Source organism: Peromyscus eremicus, chromosome 4 (genome assembly GCF_949786415.1).
Source record: "Peromyscus eremicus chromosome 4, PerEre_H2_v1, whole genome shotgun sequence".
NCBI lineage: Eukaryota > Metazoa > Chordata > Mammalia > Rodentia > Cricetidae > Peromyscus > Peromyscus eremicus.
In genome coordinates, this window is record NC_081419.1 from 3,913,229 (window position 1) to 3,931,176 (window position 17,948).

General features: G+C 44.7%; 1 protein-coding gene across 2 annotated transcripts in view; it reads left to right on the top strand.

Moving 5' to 3' along the window:
* The first annotated feature begins 6,277 nt into the window (after positions 1–6,277).
* Sptan1 (spectrin alpha, non-erythrocytic 1) overlaps positions 6,278–17,948 on the top strand; it is a 65,764-nt gene continuing 54,093 nt past the window's right edge. For both annotated transcript variants that reach the window (XM_059259948.1, XM_059259949.1), the window contains exon 1: positions 6,278–6,404. The gene's annotated coding sequence lies outside the window, so the exon portion shown is untranslated. The remainder of the gene's footprint in view (positions 6,405–17,948) is intronic.

Sequence of the window (17,948 nt, forward strand, 5' to 3'; positions counted from 1 at the left end):
AATATGTATTTCTTCCTCTTTATCTTCATCTTGGAAAAACTGGTTTTGTATCATTCTTTTTTAAAAAATGATGTCCCAATAACTGACTTTGATCTAGCAAGAGATGTGGAGGGTTGAGGCTATAGCATTTTCCTAGCCTGCAGGAGACCTTGGGCTCCAGCTGCAGTGCCCCTCCCCAGGAAGAAAAGTTAGAATATTAAGTTCTCTAATGTAACAGAACACTATGTACACTTGAATCAGGAGACTGGACTCCATTCATTTTTGTTACATTAAAAATGTAATGTAAAGTTCTAGTCCTTGAATGCTATTATTATAAACTATAGTTTTGGAAGTTGTTTGCTCTGTACTTCCTGTTTACTCCAATAGTTTATCCTCAAGTCTCTGATGGGGTTGAAGAATAGTTATACTATTTTCTTTGTTACCAAATTCAGAAAAGAAACTTAGAAAAGAGTTGTAAAGTTTATAAGGTTGAGAGACATAAAAGCTTAAGTTGTTTATCTAAGGAAATATTTTAAGGTCTAAAAAGATTTTTTTTTTTTTTTTGGTTTTTCGAGACAAGGTTTCTCTGTAGTTTTGGTACCTGTCCTGGATCTTGCTCTGTAGACCAGATTGGCCTCAAACTCACAGAAATCTGCCCGGCTTGAGATCCTCTCCAGTGCTGGGATTAAAGGCATGTGCCACCACCACTTGGTGTAAAAAGATATTTTTAGTCTGGTAATACAAGTTATGATGGAAAGTGGGTTAGTAATAAAATTTGGACTCATCAAGATAGGATAGATACTGGAGTAATTTCTCTGAATTTGTCAAATAAAATGGACTGGACATTGCAAGTATAATTCTTACTTACCCCAATATCTGACGACTGGTTTTTTATTAATATTAGAACAATTTAGATAAATGCTTCATTATATGGTCTCATGTGTGACACAGCATGCATGTGGAGGTCAGAGGACACTTTGTGAAGTCAGTTCTCTTTCTACTTTTACATGGATTAGGGATCGAACTCAAGTTGTGTGGCTTACATGACAAACTCCTTTACTAGCTGATTCATTTCACCAGCCTGAGAAAAGTTTTGTTTTTGAATATTTGTTTACACTGTATGAAGTTGTGTCACTGTGATTGATTTAGTAAAGAGCTGAATGGGCAATAGCTAGGCAGGAGAGCTAGGCTGGATTTCTGGGAGAGAAGGGGACGAGGAATCTAGGCATGCAGATCACACTAGAGAGATGCCGTGAGTCTGAAGAAGTTGGACATACAGTACAGAGCAGAGGTAACCGAGCATGTGGCGGAACATAGATTAATAGAAACAAGTTAATTTGAATTACTTTCATAATTGAAATAAGTCTCTGTGTTGTTATTTGGGGGCTGGTGACCCAAAGATAGTCCAACAAGAAAGCTTGCTACATACCTTTTTTGTTTTTTGAGGCAGAGTTTCTTTGTGTAACAGCCTTGGCTGTCCAGAACTCACTATGTAGACCAGGCTGGCCTCAAACTCACAGAGATCTGCCTGCCTCTGCCTCCCCAGTGCTGGGATTAAATGCATGTGCTACCACACCCGGCGAGAATACCTTTTTTTTTTTTAAGATTTATTTATTATGTATACAGTGTCCTGCCTGTATGTATGTCTTCACACCAGAAGAGGGCACCAGATGTCATTATAGATGGTGGTGAGCCACCGTGTGGTTGCTGGGAACTGAACTCAGGACCTCTGGAAGAACAGTTACTGCTCTTAACCTCTGAGCCATCTCTCCAGTCCCGAGAATACCTTTTATAGCAATTTAATATTCTTCCTTTGGATGTCATGAGCAGTCTTGGCATTTGTCATTCAATGCTAGTTATCCTAATGGAGTCTCAAATGTGAACAAAGAAGACCATTGGAAGGCTGGGTTTTTGATACCCACTGATAGTGTTGCCTCAGCAACCATGACTGCCAGCTGATGCATGTAGCTCCATACAGGCACATCAGATTCTTTGCCACAGAATGCTACAAACTACATTCCCTTTTCAGCTCAAATTCTCACTCATCTGCCTGCTTTCATTGCAGCTTGACCTCATTTCTTGAGCTGAGTGCCCAAATTTTTATCATGTCATTCGTTGTCCTATATCTTAGTGCAGATTTGATGATGCTGAAAATTCCAGTAGACTGCAACTCCTGCACATCCATCATACAGAAGAATGGAATAGCTCTGGCGGCTTCCCATTGGCTTGGGGAAAACACACACACACACACACACACACACACACACACATCAGGAATTCTGTGATGACTGCAGCAACAATCAGGTTCAGACATCCCTAGGTGCCAGGACAACATAAGCCACAGAGCTGCTCACATGTCCTTGTCACACCTGACTAATTCTCCCTTTTCTCTACCATACTTAATGAAGTCACTGGATTTCCTGTGGATCTACAAAAAGCAGACAAGAGCTGTGGGCTTCCAGCAATGTGATGCGCTTGCAAAAATATCCATTGTAAAGGGGCTTACTGACAGTCCCTAGTGACAGCCAGGCTTCATTTATTAGATAATACCCATTTAGGGGCTGGAGAGATGGCTCCGTAGTTAAGAGCACTTGCTGCTCTTGCAGAGGAGCCAGGTTTGGTTCCCAACACCCTAGAGGAGGGTCACAACAGTCTGTAACTCCAGTGTCAGAGGACTGAGCCTGAGCTTCACCTATTTGGGGACATAGTCTACTAATGGACAAAACTCCAGCTAGTATTTTGCTTTTGAAGTAGGTAAACAGGTGGATGGAGAAAAGCAGTAAGAAATATTGCCATGGGACAGCAAACTGATGCAAGCTTCAAGGCTCTGGAATGACTACTTAAATCGTCATTAGGCTAGTCTTTAGACAATGGAAAGCTCACATTGTCTTTTGAGGATTGATGTGGTTTTTAAAACTGATTGTTAAAAAATGTGTTTAAGGGCTGGAGAGATGGCTCAGAGGTTAAGAACACTGGCTGTTCTTTCAGAGATCCTGAGTTCAATTTCCAGCAACCACATGGTGGCTCACAACCATCTGTAATGAGATCTGGCTCCCTCTTCTGGCCTGCAGGGATACATGCAAACAGAATAAATAAATAAATAAATCTTTAAAAAAAAATGTGTTTAAGATTAGCAGGAGATATGGGCATGATGGCACCTCCTCTGCAATCACACTCGGGAAGCTGAAGCCGGAGATTGTCATGAGTTCTAGGACTGATGAGGCCACAGCATGAGACCCTATCTCAAACAACAAAAACACAGCACATGCCACTAACCCCAGTACTCCAGGATGGCTCAGCAGGTAGAGGTACATGCCACCAAGGTTGATGCCCTGATTTGATCCCAGGGTCCACATGGCAGAAGAAGAACCAACTCCATCAAGTTGTCCTCTGACTTCCATACATGTCCTAGAGAACACATGAATAAATGTGATAAAAAAAAATTAAAGTATGTAGCTCAGCTGGCAGAATATGTTCACAAGTGCCTAGCCCAGATTGCCAGAACTTTCTCATCCTAGGTGGAAACTGGTCCCATGAAGCAATGGTCTTTCCCCCCAGTTCTGTTTCCCCTCAGTCCCTGGCCACCAGTATTCTACGTTCTCTCTCAGATCTGACAGTTGCAGGGTGTGAGGTAAGCAGAATCATATAACATTGGTCCTTCTGTGTCTGGCTTGAGTTTCACTCAGTCACTGTGTTTGGAAGACTTGTGTGACTGGCTTGCCAGCTCTACTGCAGCATGCCATTACATCCATTTTGTCAGTATGACTCTTCCCAATCAGCTTCTTTACAGGGAGAAAAATAATGCAAGCACTTGCTTTTGAACTTTGCAGAGGGTGCAAAATAGCGGTAGAGAATGGACAGGTGGCTTCCCATGGTTGTGATGGGTAAAACCTAACAATTAGCATATTCCCTAACCACCAACTGACCTTTTGAACAAAGGATCAGGGCTACATAGAGTGTAAATCTAGGGGCCGTGGAAACTCGGAGAAGCTTAGATTCCCTTGGATTCACTGCTTGTAAGGAGGCCAGGAGAGGTTTGCTGAGAACATGGAGCTGAACCAAGCTGTCACACTGCTTTATTTCTTCCCTCTGAAGTTCTCTTATAAAACGGGCTTCTTATCTGGAATATCCTCTCCCTGTCCCCACGCCTAATAAAATGTGAGGCGTGTGCTGAAATTGGTGGGAGGGAGGGAAGCAACAATAGAAGCCATGAAGAGCTGAAGAGCGGCTTTTTGATGGCTCATTCTACTGCCAAATGAGCAGATGAGTGGGAGAGTGGGAGCCTAAGGTACTGTATCCTGGTCATTCTTCTGCTCAGAGAAAGGATCAACAAACAGGATCTTAGTTTCCAAACCAAAAGAGAGCTCTGCGTTTCTGATCTGTTTGGCATTTGGTAGAAGCAGTAGTCTGGGGCCAGGGTGATAAATACCCACAGCCCTGATCCCATCCTTTGCCACTGAAGCATAAGGTCTTAAACATTTTGGGGAGTTACACTTGGATTAGCCATTTCGTACCCAAGGCTGACTATCTGATTTTAAAATTTGCTGAAGTGGCTGAAGTGGTGGCTACTATGGTCACCATCAGCTGTTTTCAGAAATGCAGTGTAGATCCTGCTGTGGTGACACACACCTTTTAATCCCAGCACTCAGGAGAAAGAGGCAGGGGGATCTCTGAGTTCGAGACCAGCCTGGACAACAGAGTGAGTTCCAGCACAGCCAGAGCTACACAGGGAAACTGTCCGGAGGGAAAGAAACAAACCACAGTTCAGGAAGCAGCTCCCCAACCTGTTTTCCCTGTAAAGATTGCAGGAAATGCCTCCTTTCCTCAAGATTTGTGAAGCTGCTTATGGGATGTGGCCGCTCTTTTTCTGTCTCTCCACTCCAAGCAAAGTGACTAGGAATTTTTCTTCACTATCATGCATACATACAGCCAGGGCAGCTTAGAAGTCATAATGGCGATCCTAGGCTCAGGAGAAGCCAAACTGCAGAGGAACAGGAAGCTCAGGACTGGGCCTCACCCAAGTTCTGGAGCAATGCCCAGTGTCTTTGTAATTATTTAACGAGGAGGGCCAGCTTGGTAACCAGGAGGCTGGTGCCTGGGGGAGCTGCAGAACTCCCTGTCGGCCTGACTACAGAGGCATGAGCTGGGTGCTACTCCAATGGTTGCCACACAGCTGTCACCCAAGTGGAGCAAGGGAGAGAGCTTTTGCAGAAGGGGAGCCTGGCTACAGAGTTTAGAGCCAGGCCCTGAAAGGGGGCTGTGTAGAACAGAAATTGCAGAAATCTTGTTTTTCTCCTCATCTCAAAAGTCCAGCACCCACCTGCACAACTGCTTATGTTCAAATTTTAGCTTTTCTGATTGCTTCGTGCCTGACCAGGGCAGAGAGCTAGCCTCTATGTCATCAGGGTGCTCATTTGTAAAATGGGGAAGGCAATCTCTACCTTGTAAAATTAGTGCGAAGATTAAAAGCCCAAAGAGGTAGCACACAGTGTCAGCTACACAGGAAAGTTCAATTAATTGTGGGGAAAGAAACCCTAAGGTCTTTTTTTTACCAACTAGGACGAATGCACCCTATTCTACTGACAACAGGAAGAAAAACTGCTGAAGAATTCTCCAAATCCTGAAATAAAAGCCTTATGCCACAAACCAATCTTTTTCTTTTTCCTAATCAGGATTTGGTTTTTGGGTTTTGTTGTTTTTTTTTTCCTACCACCTCCTCAAGCACGGAGCCTCAAATCATCTGATTTTCTTGGCCCCAGCCCCCAACAGAACAGGCAGACTCGGGTCTCCCAGCGCCAAGCCTCCTCCTGAGAAAGTGGAGAGGAAGAGCCAACATTCCGGTGAGATCACCCGAAAGGGACAGGGCGTCTTTCCGGCCAGGGCAACAGCATCCCTAGCCTGACAGCAGCGACGGGCCCCGCCCGTCCCTTCGCCGCAGTCCCGGAAGGGCTCCCAGGGGCGTAGGGGCGCGGCGCAGATTCTCTGCAGGGCGGACTGGGCGGGGCAGGATTGCAGGACCCACGCCGCGGCGGGCGGAGGCGGCGGCTCCTCCGCGCCGCGCCGCGCCCCGCACCCTTCGCGCGCGCGCCCCCGAGCTCCCCTTGCTCCGCCGCCCCCGCGTTGTTTATCCCCACCCCCACTTCCCCGCACCGCTGCCACGGCTCCTTCCGGACGCGCTCGGCCCTTTCCGTACGGCAGTCGAGCGGCGAGTCCCGCCCCTCGCGTCGCCAGCCGGGGAGCGTCCCTCGAGCTCGCGCTCGGCCGCCGCGGGGACGCGCGCGGTCGCCTATAAAAGCCCCAGCGCGCGCGCGCCGCCGCCACTGTCCGCTGCGGAGCGAACGGCGTGAGGCAGAGGCCGCGGCGGCGCATCTTTTTCCTCAGCAGACCTCAGCGCGGCGACCCACGCCCCTCACCCCCGGGAGCCGGTGAGAAAGGGCGGTGGGAGGGAAGGGAAGGGCCGAGGGCGGCCGAGCACCGGGGCGGTGCGGACAGGTGAGCCGTGGGGCCTCACGGGCGGCTCCGTGGGCCGCCGCCGCCGCCTTTGTGGCGCGTGGGTTGCCGGGCGCGGCGGAGCCGGGCGGCGACCTGGAATGTCATGGGCTGGCGAAGGCGCGCGAGGGCCCCTCCCTGGGCCCCCGACCCCACCCGTCGCGGCAGGTGGTGGTGGGGGGTCCTCAGCAGCACCCGAGCGCCCCCGCACCGCCCTGCGCCGGCACCGTCGGTGCCCGCATCTCTTGGAGGAGGACGAGCCTAGCGTCTGCAGTGAAGGGCTCTCTGACCTTAATTTCATCCTGTACGGCGGCGGCGGCGGGCGGTCCCGGGCCCTCCAGCCGCAGGAAGGGCTCCTTTTTCTTTCCTGCTAATAAATGTCTTTTCTCCCCAGTGCTGACCTGGCTCCTGTACAGTAGTTAGATGCGGCGCCGCTTGGTAGGAGATCCAAATCCAATAATAACTTAATAGCTTACAGCTCTTTTCTTTCCTTTTATGTGAGACTGCATTTGTTTGTTTGTTTGTATTTAAGTCGAAGTTAATATATTTTTTTTTGTCAGCGTGCCAGTGTGGAGTGATAGAGCAATCTTTTGTCTGAAGCTGCCCTTGCAAATTTGATGAAATGCTTCTCAATGAAAAATTTTATTTTAAAAGCCTCTCAGGTACTGGAATTACATATGTATGTAAAACAAGGGGGCTTCCGTGTAAGTACGTTTGGTTCGATGTCTTTTAAATGAATAGCCCAGAAATCTGGGTGAGATAATTTTTAGCTGTTATACTTTACAGAATCCTTTTGACAATCCCCCCCCCCAACCCACACCCCAATCTCTCCAAGCTCTTACTGTGTATCCCAGGCTGGCCTGGAATTTGCTGAATAGCCCAGGCTGGTCTCAAACTCAGGTTTTTCCTGCCTCAGCCTCCCATATAATCACATTTTTTTTTTTTTTATGTATAGAGACCCAAAATGTTTTAAGGCATTTGTTTTCCCTTGGTATTTTTGAAAAGCTAATCTTCACGGCTGTCAAGAAATACGAAGTATTTTCATAATGCGTTAAGAAATTGCATTGTCATAGCAATTGGACTTAAGTAAAACAGAATGTATCAAAGATGGCAGGGTGGGGGTGTCTTGCAGCCAGGAAACGAGAGTTTAAGAATAGCATCAGCAACAGTGAGTTGCATGAAGCTATTGAGCCAAGGATCCCACTCATCCTAAATGTCTTAGATTTAAAGGTCAAATTGAAGTCAAAGTTGGAAAAAAAAAAAAGTGCTGCAGTAAGGTCCCCTGCAGGAAATTAACAATAAGCCTTTTTTAGTAACTGGGCCATTAATTTCTCAAAGGGACCCTCAAAGTGTGTTGACTGTTACCCAGGGACCTAGGTAGAAAGAAGGGAATGCAAGGTTTGCCTTACACCAGACAAGTGTGAAACAGTTCTTAGGGCGAGCCCATGCCTAGGGACTTACTTTAGATAAGCACTCCCACTCCCTACTTTTTGAGACAAGGTCTTGATATGTAGCTCTTTCTGGAACTGTATAATTGGTTGTAGCTGGTCTTGAACTCATTATATTCCTGCCAACAAGCCTGGCTGCCACCAGCCTTGGCTCTTAGCCCTCTTAAAGAGAAGAGGGCTTGTTCTGTTGTCTCAGACTCCTAGGCTCAGACTTAATGCTTCCCCGTCGGTTCCTCAGTAGCTGGGCCTATGGCAGGCGGGGGCTGCTTGTAGCCAGCTGTTTTCTTGATAGTGTGTTTGGCTTGGCCGTATGCTTTGTAATAATCTAATACTGGAAGAAATCTGATGTCAAGTGATCTAATGAACAGGTTTAAGTGGGGAGAGCCATATTAAATGTATCTTTTAGTTCCCTGGATTAGAATTTTGTAGTATTTTCCTTCTCGGCTTTCATCTCAAAGGGTGGGGCCTCTGCGGATATTGAGAAATGGCTCTTAGGAAGAGCTCCCCCCATCCTCTCTATGGAACATGTGAAGGACAGAGGGTCGGAGGGCAGCCTGCTTTTGTAATCAGTCCTTCCTGGCTATTGGAGAACTCCACTCTATGCATCTAGGTCGGCTGCAGCTCGTCAGCTGTGGCCTTACAGAGGAATGCAGGGATATGCTGGCAAATGCTGACTCCGGGAATGCAGAGGTCCACATAGCTGATCACTTAGAGCCAGCTGACTGGAACAGCTGTGCAGTGAACCAGTACCTTTCCCATCTCTTTTGCACATGCTGCTTATGCTAGTTTTTAATGGGAAATAATAGTGTTTTATAACAGAATTGCACCAACAAATGACTTAATGCTTTTACTTAATTACTTTTACTATGCAATTCCTAAAATCTTTGGGATTCCTATTTCATCAGACTGTGGATGGGAAGAGGCCATATTTATTTTTTAAAGAACATTCAGGCCGGGCGGTGGTGGCGCACGCCTTTAATCCCAGCACTCGGGAGGCAGAGCCAGGTGGATCTCTGTGAGTTCGAGGCCAGCCTGGACTACCAAGTGAGTCCCAGGAAAGGTGCAAAGCTACACAGAGAAACCCTGTCTCGAAAAACCAAAAAATAAAAAAAAATAAAAAATAAAAAAGAACATTCAGTATTAAAAATCAGCATTTGGGGCCTAGGCAGCGGTGGTGCACACTTTTATTCCAGCACTCAGGAGACAGAGGCAGGTGAATCTCTCTGAGTTCAAAGCCAGCCTGGACTAAACAGTGAGATCCAGTACAGACAGACAAGGAAACCTTGTCTTGAAAAACCAAGAAAATAATTGAATGCTAGGGCAAACTGAGGCCTGAAAGAGCATGTGACGTGGCCAAGGCAGCACATTTAGGTGATGGTAATTGTCAAAACATAGCAGCCTTGGTTCTCTTACTATATTTCACATTCCTGGTGGGATATGGATACCGGGGAAATCTTTGCTATTAAATTTTCGCCTGTTTTCATGTGTTTTCACAGATCTGTTCCCTTCACTTTGAAGTGATTCTATCCCACTTGCCCTTAGAAGTGTTGTCTTGCCTTCCCCTCCCTCTTTAGACTCCACATTCCTCCATCATGTTGTCATCGTTTCGTAAACGCAGAGTCCAGGTATTTGACTAGCATGCAGAAAATGTGTTGCCTTTTGGGGTTTTTTTTTTGCCTGGCTTGCAGTGAAGACATTTTGGTGTCTAAGGATGAATGATCCAAAGAGGGAGAAGCCCTGCCTGCATGACCTTTCTGTTAAGTAGAAAGGTTGGTGACAGTCTGGTTGGGATTTCTGGTTTCATGACTGGAAGTGAAGTATGTTTACTCTAAAATTTCCAAAGCCTACTGTTCTCTACCTTTCTGATTCTCTTCTAAGGCATGGATGTTTTAATTTCTTATCGCCATCCTTGTGTTTGCATGTAATGTTTGCTGATTTTTAATTGATGGCTGCTTGGTTCCTAAGAACCAAGGAAATAATTCACTTAGATATGTAGAAAAATGACCTGAAAACATGTAGTATAAATAGTGTTTTCAGTTTGACAAGTGCTGTAACCTGGGTTTGTCCCCTTTCCCATTGACTTAGCTCTACCATGATCCCTGTGATGAAATGGCACTAACAGATTCTTTCTTCAAAACCAACACTCTGGCCAGGCGGTGGTGGCACACACCTTTAATCCCAGCACTTGGGAGGCAGAGGCAGGCACCTGAGTTAGAGGATAGCCAGGGCTTCAGAAAAACTGTCTTGAAAAACCAGAAAACAAAGACACACACACACATACACACAGAGCACTGTGTATGTTTTATGTGCAGTATTTCAGTGTTTGCTAAAATTGAGCCTTTTTCAAAAAAGAAAAAAAAAACTGCTTAAAATGATCTTGATATCCTTAAATGAGAGTTAAAAATTACAGACTTTTCCAGTGATTATAGGTGATAAATATAAGGCAGGCCCTTTTTATAAATGCAACCAGTTAATTATCTAAGGCTTACAACCTTTTCCTGTCTTGAATCTTAATATATTGCACTTAAACCCTTTTCATCTGAATTTTGCAGGTTGAAAGGTAAGTAGCAGCAAGATAGTATGTGGGGAGCATCAGAAGTAAGTTACCCAGCATTGCTCTGCATTTCTGGGTTTTGATGTAATGCAGTATGAATCTCTTGCTTTCTTGAAGCTAAGTCCTGCTCACCTCTGCAGAATTGTGCTAACAAGTGAAACTGAATTAATCAATTTGAAGGCTGACATGCAGAGCCACAATCTTGACTGGAATGTGGTTAAAGCAAAAGGATTGCCAGAATCTTGTTTATGTACTATTTACTGCTCTGCTTACCATCCTATCTGCTACTAAAACCTGTAGCTAAGCTGGTGTGAGTTGATTTGTTTGATCTGAGAATCAACTAGTACAAGTTTTATGGGCGCTAACCAATTCTTTGGCAGTTTGTTCTACATCCACATCTGTGGATGTAGTCCTCTTGCTTTGCACATCTGAGAGTCACTATATGCTGGCCTCATAAACACAGAGAAAAGAAAGATATTGTCAGTTCTGCACATTTGGGCTCTGACTAAGCAACAAAGCCCAAACTGATGAATGGTTTCTGTGACCTTTGCCTTGGGCGATGTTTACGAATTTTTCCATAGAGCCAACTGATCCATTTTTCCTGTGAGTCCCTAAAGTGACTTTCTTGCAAAACAACAGCTGGTGTCCAGCCTGAAAATCAACATTTTGTAGCATTCCAAGTCCTCTCTCGGGCCTTCAGGACAGTCAGCGTGCTGCGGTGGCTTTAAACACAAGCACAAGTAAAGACTCCTTTCATATTTACTTTACTTCCTCTTTTCTTTTGAAGTGTCATAGAAAGACAAATGGCTGAATTGTTCTACTCTATGAAATGTGGGTAAGGCTGTCCTAAACCACTCACACACAGGTGCCAGATTTGTGGCGTCCAAAGCATTTGACCTTTGGTTTGAAAATGTTTTCATTCAGTCTTGTTACTTAACACAGTTTGATTCCTACCCACTGTCTCTCCATGCTCCCACTGTAGATATACACTGGCATGTAACTGCTTATAGATTAAGTAAAGGCATTTTAAAATTCCCCAACTACCAAGAAGGGTCTCAAACAGCTGTTTCTTGGCATTTGGCTGTCCTGGCAACAAAGATACTCATGTAAGTCTACTTAGGAATCCAGTTCAGTATATAATGTGTACAAAATTATGTTATGCATGAGGAGACATTCTTTGGCTTGCCATATTTTTGGAAATTTATTTAGAAAACTTTAGGAAGAAATTTCTAGTTACACTTCGTGCCTTTAGAATCAGCTAGATCTGGGGCTGGAGATACGGCTCAGTGGTTAAGAGCATTGGCTGTTCTTCCAGAGGACCCAAGCTCATACATGTCTGTAACTCCAGTTCCAGGGATTCTGACACCCTTACGCAGACATACATGCAGGCAAACACCAATAAACATAAAATAGAAATAAATTTTAAAAAAGAAAAGAACCAACTAGATCTGGCAGTATTGCAAGAATGCCGACAAGTCCTTTTTGTTTATTACAATAGAGGGCGGGCATAGCTGTAATTCTTGTTTGATCCCCTGAGATCAGCTCACATACCTTGCTGAAGGACACAGCTATGTTCTGACTGCTGCCTTACAGTGTTTATGAAGAGCCCTCATCTCCTGTCTTCTGAACATTTGTAAAAATGGAACTTAAAAGTTACCTGAAATGTAACAGTGTTTTTTTGTTTCTGTTTTGTTGTTGTTTGAGACAGGGTTTCTCTGTAGCCCTGGCTGTCTTGGAACTCAATCTATAGACCAGGCTGGCCTCAAACTCAGAGATAAGCCTGCCTCTGCCTCCCAAGTGCTGGGATTAAAGGTGCCATCATATCCAGCTAAATAGAACACTATCCTTAAACGTACAGAGAATACATTTAACACTAATTTCCCCTCGTTTATTCTCTGTGTACATGGACCTGATTGACAAAAATCAGAATTGATTGGCAGCATGGAGATAATCTGTCAGTTGGTTGACTCTGAGGCACTCCTCCATTGTGGTTTTAGGCAGTTAGTACCACAGACAGATAGGGTGGTAAGTTTGTAGATTGTTTTCTAATGGCACGTTTCCCAGATTCTTCCTTCCCAGTGATTTAAAGCTGTTAATCTCGTTAGGCTAAGTACAGCCTGAAACATTCTCTGGAGTATGCCTTATCAGACTGCTGCATGTTGCCAGGGCAGGGGTGGGGTTCTTTCAGTATGCAGCTTCAGTCATTGAAGGAATGTGGTACACACAGGTAGGGTCCCAGAAATTCCAGTAACTTTGATATAATTTTGAGTGAGAGATTGTAGATCTTTGGGTAACAGTTCTTGATTGTATTTATGAAAATTTCTTTTTTCCATATTGTCTATAAATGTTCCTTTTAGGAGTGAAAAGAAAATGGAGTTCTTGCAGCTAATAACATCTATCAGGTTAAGAGAATAATAATCTCCTGTAAGCCTACAAATAAAAAAAATCCGCAGTGGGAGCGAGGTGGTGTCCAACTCTGCAGAGAGAGCCGGTTGTGCTTGGCAGAGGTCCCACCTTCTGACGTCAGCTGATCTACTGCAGGAAAGAAAAGTCCATTATTGCCTGACCAAAGTACTTGGTATAGAATTGACTCTTTCTACTTCATTGGGTCCACAAAGAAAGCCTTTTAGGTTGGTTAACTTCAGTGGGTCCTCTCTGGATGGTCTCCCTGCTTTGGTAGGAGCAGTTTGCTAATAGCAGGCTGAACTAGTGCAGAGAGACTCTTCAGTATTATGATGGAGATTGTCCATCAGACAGAGTTGCTCCCTGATGTGTTCCCCACTCCACCTCCACACTAGAGCTTGAACCTACGGCCTTGCACATACCAGGCAAGTCCTCTACCAGTGAGAGCTGCCTCTCCCTAGAATCCCCACCCCTATAATTTTTGAGACAGGATCTCAACAAGCTGGCTGGCTCAGGCTAACCTTGAATTCTCTCTGAGATCCTTTGGCCTCACCCTCTGGAGTAGCAGGGTTTGTAGTTCTGAGACATAAAGCTCAGCTCCTAATGTGATTTCTTAGAGTTTTCCCTGCAGCTAAAGGAGTTTTAAAATGTGAGCCCTGTAGTAGGAGACAGGACAGGCACCATATACTTCAGTCCTGAAGACACGAATATATTTGAGCAACTCTTTGTAGTGTGTTACTGTTCCAGGTTACAGCTCTACCTTCCCTAGGGGGGGAAAGTGGTTACAAGAAAATTTTGTAATTAGGCAAATGAAATACATCATTTCTGATGGTTTTCCTTCCTTTTGTGTTTTTTGATACAGCTGTCTGTCCTGGAACTCACTCTGTAGACCAGGCTGTTCTTGATTGCCTGCCTCTGCCTCCTGGCTGGGATTAAAGGCATGCACCACTACTGCCTGGCTCGCTCCTTCCTTCCTTCCTTCCCTTCCTTCCTTCCTTCCTCCCTTCCCTTCCCTTCCCTTCCCTTCCCTTCCCCTTCCTTCCTTCCTTCCTTCCTTCCTTCCTTCCTTCCTTCCTTTCTTTCTTCTTTCCTTTACTGTTTCCTGTGGATAAGAGCAAGGACAATGCATAAATAAATCATCCTTTTCATTTTGTTTTGTTTTGTTTGTTTGATGGGGGTCTCACTGGATATGGATAGCCCAGGTTGGCCTCCAACTGGAAACATCCTATCTTAGACTCCCTAGTGAGATTAGAGGCATGTGCCAACAACTTGGCTAGCTATTAATTGTAAGGACTTTTGAAGTCCGTTTTAAGAATTGATTAAGTTTTTCAGTTCTGCCTACCTACCAAAGGTACGGAGCTGTGCCTTGCTGACTTGTTTGCCTGAAGTCAGCCTGTGCTAGTGAAGAGAGCAGCTGCTTCCTCGGGGAACATTGTGTGAAGCCCATCTGAGATTGGTAATGTGGATTTACTAGGGAGATGCCTAGTTGTGTATCTGAAGTCAGCATATTGTTTTGTCGTTCTTGTCACCAACCTAACATTTACCAGAGTAGAATTCCAGTTTTACAATATATAGTGAGAGAGAGAACCATTATCCAACCCTCCTCACTCCTTGCAAATGAATTTGTGTATTTGTTCGGTCATTTAGTCAACAAGCTTATTTATTTATATGTATATCTATTTTGAGACCTGGTCTCACCATGTAGTCCTGGCTGGCCTAGAACTTGCTATATATATAGACTAGTCTGGCCTTAAATTTTGAGATCCTCCTGCCTCTGCCTCCCGAGTGTTGAGATTAAAGTCATATTCCACCATACCTGGCTTAAAGTTTTATTTTTAAAATTGCCTTATCTTATTTATTTATTTATTTATTTATTTATCGAGACAGGGTTTTTTGTGTAGTCTTAGCTGTCTGGAACTAGCTCTGTAGACCTGGCTGGCCTCTAACTCAGTGATCTACCTGCCTCTGCCTCCCAACTGCTGGGATTATGTGCCACCAGTGCCCGGCTTCTTATCATTTTAAATGTTTAGGAACAATATTACCATACCAGGAAGAGTCATTAAACAGCAACGCAAACCGATTTTAAGAACCTGAAAAGGTAAGGATAATGCCCACAGGCATTTGTCCAAATTCTGAGAGGTGGTGTCAGACTTAGGGAGTTATGTGGTGGCTAGAAGGCTGCCTTACCACCCACATTTACAGCCTACCTCCTCAGTTTAGGAACTGAAAAGAAAAGTTAGATTGTCCAGCAAAGGGAAATGATTCCTGGCTGACAATCCAGGTTGGATCCCCAAATTTTCCACTGAAGATGAGTTTTTCCTGCCCAGTGGTCTCTGGATTCCTCTCCCCCATGAACTGCTATCATTTCTACCCTCTTTTTGTAGAGAGGAGTCTAAACTCTTTTAGCAGAGCACAATGTTGGGACACAGTAAATGCCCCATGCCCATAAGTATTTTCTGTTGACACAAGCAGGCTAAAGGAAATCAGGTAGGGCTCTATTGACAGAGCAGCCTGTTCCTAAATGCATCTCACAGCTTGGCCTTGCAGCTCATCTACCTAAGGTGTTTTTCTAATTGTGATATGGAGCAGTGTACAGACAAATCATTCAGACCAGGATTCCACACACAAAAGCACAAGGAGCCCTCTCAGCATTGACAGTTCTTCCCTGCTGCAGTTCACAGACCAGAGGGAAGCAGGACATGGGCTGAACGAACATTCTTAACGCCCCTTACACCCGAGTGAGGGTTTCAGACGTTAGGTGTCTCTGACTAATCAGGAGGAAGTAGGAAGAAATGTTTCGCACATCTGCAGGTGTGGCTGCAACAGGGCAGGGAGCAAGACTGGAGTTGACTCATTTCAGTGTGTCTTGAGGTGTGTAGGACATACCTGGGGAAGAAGGAATGGAGCATTGTAGGCAAAAGGATCATGTACAGGACAGGCATGTCTAGTACCAGGCAAGAGGACCAGATGTTAAGCGTCATCTTCAGCTACATAGGGAGTTCAAAGAAAAAGTGTACAAATGGCTTGGAGTTTATTATAGAGAGTCATGTTTTAGAAAAGGACTTATTTTATGATTGGGGAGGTGGCTGAGAAGCTAAAGCACTTGATATGAAATCGGGCATGGCAGTGTGCTTCTGTGACTCATATGGGGGTAGAAGGGGAGCTCTTGGAACAGCCAGGCCAAAGCAGTAAGCTCCAGGTTCAGTGAAAAGACCCTGTTGCAGAAAATAGGTAAGGGGGCCGGAGAGATGGTGTTAAGAGCTGTGGTACAGGAAAGCCTATCCTTAACACTTTCCTTCCCTCCCTCCCTCCTCTTCCCACCACCATCCCACACTAATAATATGTATTTAAAAATTGTTATTACACATACATATTTGTGTGTCTAGGGGGACCCATGTGCCACCATGTATGTGAAGGTCAGCAGACAGTTTGTGAGAGTGGATTTTCTCCTTGCAGCATAGGAATCCTGAGAACCAGCTCTGATCAAGCTTGGCAGCAAGTGCCTTTACCAGCTGAGCCCTCTTCCGTGCTGGATTTCTTAAAAAGATAGAGGAAGTTGTCTGGCAAACTCCTGCACCTACAGGCGTGCACCCGCGCACCCACCCACCCACCCACCCCTAGAGATGGTGTCTCAGTGGTGGGTTGCTTGTTTAGCATTCAAGAAGCCCTGCATTAGATGCCTAGTACCACTGAAAATAGGGAAGGGGGAAAAGATTGGGAAATTAGACAGCCAAAACAAGTAGTTCCATAGAATATAATCTGAAAGACAAGACAAGACAGTTAAAATCACTTCAGGTCTTCCCCGGGAAGATAATATCTTTATTAAAATATTGTTCTCAGTGCTGATTAGGTGCACACAGCACATGCTGAGCTGTTCTTTCCTATGGGTTGTAGGCAGCACTCTCACAGGACAAGGGGCAAAGCTCCCAGGTATTTCTGGTAACAAGGTTTTTTGTTTTATTTATTTATTTTATTTTTTAAGATTTAAGTACTTTATGTATATGGGTGTTTTATTTATATGTACATTTGCACATCAAAAGAGGGCATTGGATCCCATGGGACTACAAATATAGAAGGTTGTGAGCCACCATGTGAATGCTGGGAACTGAACTCGGGACCTCTGGAAGAGCAGTTATTGCTCTTAACCATTGAGCTACCCCTCCATCCCCGTAGTTTTTAGACCTTCTACATGGTTCATGGAACGGTAACTGGAAGGGACCCTGGGTTTGATCCCAGCACTGCATAAAATGTGGTGTTGATGTGTTGGTGGAACATAATTGTATCTAGCACTGTGGCTACATAGCAAGTGGCCAGCCTGTGATACATGAGACCTTGTCTTTATTTCAAAAGGTCATTCACACCTCCACACATTAAATGCAAAAGCTAGATGAAAGGATTTTTTGAGTGAATTTGTCAATAATCCTTCAAATAACAATGTTTGCTTTGAATCTTGAAGCCCCTATAGAATTAATAGAAATGTAATTCTTCCACTTACCTCTTTCACTTTTCATTGCCATCAAGACTACCATCCTTGGGCTGGAGAGATAGATGGCTTAGTGGTTAAGAGCACTAGCTGTTCATCCAGAGAGGTCCAGAGTTCAGTTCCCAGCAACCACATGATGAGATCTGATGCCCTCTTCTGGTGTGCAGGTGTACGTGCAGATAGAGCACTCATAAATAAATAAATCTTTAAAAAACAAAAAACAAAAAAAAACCCATCATCCTCTGAGGGGCCAAAGTAGGTAGGTAGGTGCTGTGGGAGTAAATAGCTTAGAGTTTCTCAACGTGTAGGTCATGACCACTTTGGGGGGTTGAATGACCCTTTCACAGGGGTCACCCAAGTGCATTGGAAAACACAGATATTTACATCACGATTCACAATAGTAGCAAAGTTAAGAAGTAGCAATGAAAATAAACTTTGTGGTTATGGGTCACCAAAACATGAGGAACTGTATTAAAGGGTCACAGAGTTAGGATGGTTGAGAACTACTGAAATGGCTATTGTTCATTAAGGCTTTGTCCCTAGAAGCAACTACTTAATAGTTTAATTGTTAGGGTTTTCCAATTCTTTCCTT